We start from the raw sequence: 6,000 nt of genomic DNA, 5'->3' as shown, positions 1-6,000 counted from the left end.
TTACGTTTTTTTTTTTCGGGCGAAAAATTAAGTTTCTCCAATCTTCCCAGAACTCTGGATTCTGATAGAGGGCCATGAGACTTAGACCTGAGTGCAAAAATGGAGGCTCTAGCCCCTTCCAGAGCTGAGGTATCGAAACTCAAAAATTCGGCCCGAAAAAAAAAAACGACAGTGGTACCCCTTACGTTTTTTTTTTTCGGGCGAAAAATTAAGTTTCTCCAATCTTCCCAAAACTCTGGATTCTGATAGAGGGCCATGAGACTTAGACCTGAGTGCAAAAATGGAGGCTCTAGCCCCTTCCAGAGCTGAGATATCGAAACTCAAAAATTCGGCCCGAAAAAAAAAACGACAGTGTTACCCCTTACGTTTTTTTTTTTTTTCGGGCGAAAAATTAAGTTTCTCCAATCTTCCCAAAACTCTGGATTCTGATAGAGGGCCATGAGACTTAGACCTGAGTGCAAAAATGGAGGCTCTAGCCCCTTCCAGAGCTGAGATATCGAAACTCAAAAATTCAGCCCGAAAAAAAAACCGACAGTGGTACCCCTTACGTTTTTTTTTTTTCGGGAGAAAAATTAAGTTTCTCCAATCTTCCCAAAACTCTGGATTCTGATAGAGGGCCATGAGACTTAGACCTGAGTGCAAAAATGTAGGCTCTAGCCCCTTCCAGAGCTGAGATATCGAAACTAAAAAATTCGGCCCGAAAAAAAAACGACAGTGTTACCCCTTACGGTTTTTTTTTCAGGCGAAAAATTAAGTTTATCCAATCTTCCCAAAACTCTGGATTCTGATAGAGGACCATGAGACTTAGACCTGAGTGCAAAAATGGAGGCTCTAGCCCCTTCCAGAGCTGAGATATCGAAACTCAAAAATTCGGCCCAAAAAAAAAACGACAGTGGTACCCCTTACGTTTTTTTTTTCGGGCGAAAAATTAAGTTTCTCCAATCTTCCCAAAACTCTGGATTCTGATAGAGGGCCATGAGACTTAGACCTGAGTGCAAAATGGAGGCTCTAGCCCCTTCCAGAGCTGAGATATCGAAACTCAAAAATTCGGCCCGAAAAAAAAACGACAGTGTTACCCCTTACGTTTTTTTTTTCGGGCGAAAAATTAAGTTTCTCCAATCTTCCCAGAACTCTGGATTCTGATAGAGGGCCATGAGACTTAGACCTGAGTGCAAAAATGGAGGCTCTAGCCCCTTCCAGAGCTGAGATATCGAAACTCAAAAATTCGGCCCGAAAAAAAAAAACGACAGTGGTACCCCTTACTTTTTTTTTTTCGGGCGAAAAATTAAGTTTCTCCAATCTTCCCAAAACTCTGGATTCTGATAGAGGGCCATGAGACTTAGACCTGAGTGCAAAAATGGAGGCTCTAGCCCCTTCCAGAGCTGAGATATCGAAACTCAAAAATTCGGCCCGAAAAAAAAACGACAGTGTTACCCCTTACGTTTTTTTTTTTTTCGGGCGAAAAATTAAGTTTCTCCAATCTTCCCAAAACTCTGGATTCTGATAGAGGGCCATGAGACTTAGACCTGAGTGCAAAAATGGAGGCTCTAGCCCCTTCCAGAGCTGAGATATCGAAACTCAAAAGTTCGGCCCGAAAAAAAAAAAACGACAGTGGTACCCCTTACGTTTTTTTTTTTCGGGCGAAAAATTAAGTTTCTCCAATCTTCCCAGAACTCTGGATTCTGATAGAGGGCCATGAGACTTAGACCTGAGTGCAAAAATGGAGGCTCTAGCCCCTTCCAGAGCTGAGGTATCGAAACTCAAAAATTCGGCCCGAAAAAAAAAAACGACAGTGGTACCCCTTACGTTTTTTTTTTTCGGGCGAAAAATTAAGTTTCTCCAATCTTCCCAAAACTCTGGATTCTGATAGAGGGCCATGAGACTTAGACCTGAGTGCAAAAATGGAGGCTCTAGCCCCTTCCAGAGCTGAGATATCGAAACTCAAAAATTCGGCCCGAAAAAAAAAACGACAGTGTTACCCCTTACGTTTTTTTTTTTTTCGGGCGAAAAATTAAGTTTCTCCAATCTTCCCAAAACTCTGGATTCTGATAGAGGGCCATGAGACTTAGACCTGAGTGCAAAAATGGAGGCTCTAGCCCCTTCCAGAGCTGAGATATCGAAACTCAAAAATTCAGCCCGAAAAAAAAACCGACAGTGGTACCCCTTACGTTTTTTTTTTTTCGGGAGAAAAATTAAGTTTCTCCAATCTTCCCAAAACTCTGGATTCTGATAGAGGGCCATGAGACTTAGACCTGAGTGCAAAAATGTAGGCTCTAGCCCCTTCCAGAGCTGAGATATCGAAACTAAAAAATTCGGCCCGAAAAAAAAAACGACAGTGTTACCCCTTACGGTTTTTTTTTCAGGCGAAAAATTAAGTTTATCCAATCTTCCCAAAACTCTGGATTCTGATAGAGGACCATGAGACTTAGACCTGAGTGCAAAAATGGAGGCTCTAGCCCCTTCCAGAGCTGAGATATCGAAACTCAAAAATTCGGCCCAAAAAAAAAAACGACAGTGGTACCCCTTACGTTTTTTTTTTCGGGCGAAAAATTAAGTTTCTCCAATCTTCCCAAAACTCTGGATTCTGATAGAGGGCCATGAGACTTAGACCTGAGTGCAAAATGGAGGCTCTAGCCCCTTCCAGAGCTGAGATATCGAAACTCAAAAATTCGGCCCGAAAAAAAAACGACAGTGTTACCCCTTACGTTTTTTTTTTTCGGGCGAAAAATTAAGTTTCTCCAATCTTCCCAGAACTCTGGATTCTGATAGAGGGCCATGAGACTTAGACCTGAGTGCAAAAATGGAGGCTCTAGCCCCTTCCAGAGCTGAGATATCGAAACTCAAAAATTCGGCCCGAAAAAAAAAAACGACAGTGGTACCCCTTACGTTTTTTTTTTCGGGCGAAAAATTAAGTTTCTCCAATCTTCCCAAAACTCTGGATTCTGATAGAGGGCCATGAGACTTAGACCTGAGTGCAAAAATGGAGGCTCTAGCCCCTTCCAGAGCTGAGATATCGAAACTCAAAAATTCGGCCCGAAAAAAAAACGACAGTGTTACCCCTTACGTTTTTTTTTTTTTCGGGCGAAAAATTAAGTTTCTCCAATCTTCCCAAAACTCTGGATTCTGATAGAGGGCCATGAGACTTAGACCTGAGTGCAAAAATGGAGGCTCTAGCCCCTTCCAGAGCTGAGATATCGAAACTCAAAAGTTCGGCCCGAAAAAAAAAAAACGACAGTGGTACCCCTTACGTTTTTTTTTTTTCAGACGAAAAATTACGTTTTTCCAATCTTCCCAAAACTCTGGATTCTGATAGAGGGCCATTAGACTTAGACATGAGTGCAAAAATGGAGGCTCTAGCCCCTTCCAGAGCGAAGATATCGAAACTCAAAAATTCGGCCCCAAAAAAAAACGACAGTGGTACCCCTTACGTTTTTTTTTTTCGGGCGAAAAATTAAGTTTCTCCAATCTTCCCAAAACTCTGGATTCTGATAGAGGGCCATGAGACTTAGACCTGAGTGCAAAATGGAGGCTCTAGCCCCTTCCAGAGCTGAGATATCGAAACTCAAAAATTCGGCCCGAAAAAAAAAAACGACAGTGGTACCCCTTACGTTTTTTTTTCGGGAGAAAAATTAAGTTTCTCCAATCTTCCCAAAACTCTGGATTCTGATAGAGGGCCATGAGACTTAGACCTGAGTGCAAAAATGTAGGCTCTAGCCCCTTCCAGAGCTGAGATATCGAAACTAAAAAATTCGGCCCGAAAAAAAAACGACAGTGTTACCCCTTACGGTTTTTTTTTCAGGCGAAAAATTAAGTTTATCCAATCTTCCCAAAACTCTGGATTCTGATAGAGGACCATGAGACTTAGACCTGAGTGCAAAAATGGAGGCTCTAGCCCCTTCCAGAGCTGAGATATCGAAACTCAAAAATTCGGCCCGAAAAAAAAAACGACAGTGGTACCCCTTACGTTTTTTTTTTCGGGCGAAAAATTAAGTTTCTCCAATCTTCCCAAAACTCTGGATTCTGATAGAGGGCCATTAGACTGAGACATGAGTGCAAAAATGGAGGCTCTAGCCCCTTCCAGAGCTGAGATATCGAAACTCAAAAATTCGGCCCGAAAAAAAAACGACAGTGTTACCCCTTACGTTTTTTTTTTTCGGGCGAAAAATTAAGTTTCTCCAATCTTCCCAGAACTCTGGATTCTGATAGAGGGCCATGAGACTTAGACCTGAGTGCAAAAATGGAGGCTCTAGCCCCTTCCAGAGCTGAGGTATCGAAACTCAAAAATTCGGCCCGAAAAAAAAAAACGACAGTGGTACCCCTTACGTTTTTTTTTTTCGGGCGAAAAATTAAGTTTCTCCAATCTTCCCAAAACTCTGGATTCTGATAGAGGGCCATGAGACTTAGACCTGAGTGCAAAAATGGAGGCTCTAGCCCCTTCCAGAGCTGAGATATCGAAACTCAAAAATTCGGCCCGAAAAAAAAAACGACAGTGTTACCCCTTACGTTTTTTTTTTTTCGGGCGAAAAATTAAGTTTCTCCAATCTTCCCAAAACTCTGGATTCTGATAGAGGGCCATGAGACTTAGACCTGAGTGCAAAAATGGAGGCTCTAGCCCCTTCCAGAGCTGAGATATCGAAACTCAAAAATTCAGCCCGAAAAAAAAACCGACAGTGGTACCCCTTACGTTTTTTTTTTTTCGGGAGAAAAATTAAGTTTCTCCAATCTTCCCAAAACTCTGGATTCTGATAGAGGGCCATGAGACTTAGACCTGAGTGCAAAAATGTAGGCTCTAGCCCCTTCCAGAGCTGAGATATCGAAACTAAAAAATTCGGCCCGAAAAAAAAACGACAGTGTTACCCCTTACGGTTTTTTTTTCAGGCGAAAAATTAAGTTTATCCAATCTTCCCAAAACTCTGGATTCTGATAGAGGACCATGAGACTTAGACCTGAGTGCAAAAATGGAGGCTCTAGCCCCTTCCAGAGCTGAGATATCGAAACTCAAAAATTCGGCCCAAAAAAAAAACGACAGTGGTACCCCTTACGTTTTTTTTTTCGGGCGAAAAATTAAGTTTCTCCAATCTTCCCAAAACTCTGGATTCTGATAGAGGGCCATGAGACTTAGACCTGAGTGCAAAATGGAGGCTCTAGCCCCTTCCAGAGCTGAGATATCGAAACTCAAAAATTCGGCCCGAAAAAAAAACGACAGTGTTACCCCTTACGTTTTTTTTTTCGGGCGAAAAATTAAGTTTCTCCAATCTTCCCAGAACTCTGGATTCTGATAGAGGGCCATGAGACTTAGACCTGAGTGCAAAAATGGAGGCTCTAGCCCCTTCCAGAGCTGAGATATCGAAACTCAAAAATTCGGCCCGAAAAAAAAAAACGACAGTGGTACCCCTTACTTTTTTTTTTTCGGGCGAAAAATTAAGTTTCTCCAATCTTCCCAAAACTCTGGATTCTGATAGAGGGCCATGAGACTTAGACCTGAGTGCAAAAATGGAGGCTCTAGCCCCTTCCAGAGCTGAGATATCGAAACTCAAAAATTCGGCCCGAAAAAAAAACGACAGTGTTACCCCTTACGTTTTTTTTTTTTCGGGCGAAAAATTAAGTTTCTCCAATCTTCCCAAAACTCTGGATTCTGATAGAGGGCCATGAGACTTAGACCTGAGTGCAAAAATGGAGGCTCTAGCCCCTTCCAGAGCTGAGATATCGAAACTCAAAAGTTCGGCCCGAAAAAAAAAAAACGACAGTGGTACCCCTTACGTTTTTTTTTTTCGGGCGAAAAATTAAGTTTCTCCAATCTTCCCAGAACTCTGGATTCTGATAGAGGGCCATGAGACTTAGACCTGAGTGCAAAAATGGAGGCTCTAGCCCCTTCCAGAGCTGAGGTATCGAAACTCAAAAATTCGGCCCGAAAAAAAAAAACGACAGTGGTACCCCTTACGTTTTTTTTTTTCGGGCGAAAAATTAAGTTTCTCCAATCTTCCCAAAACTCTGGATTCT

The sequence above is a fragment of the Pimephales promelas genome, chromosome 12 (genome assembly GCF_988280905.1).
Source record: "Pimephales promelas chromosome 12, fPimPro1.hap1.1, whole genome shotgun sequence".
Lineage (NCBI taxonomy): Eukaryota > Metazoa > Chordata > Actinopteri > Cypriniformes > Leuciscidae > Pimephales > Pimephales promelas.
This window is presented reverse-complemented; position numbering follows the sequence as displayed.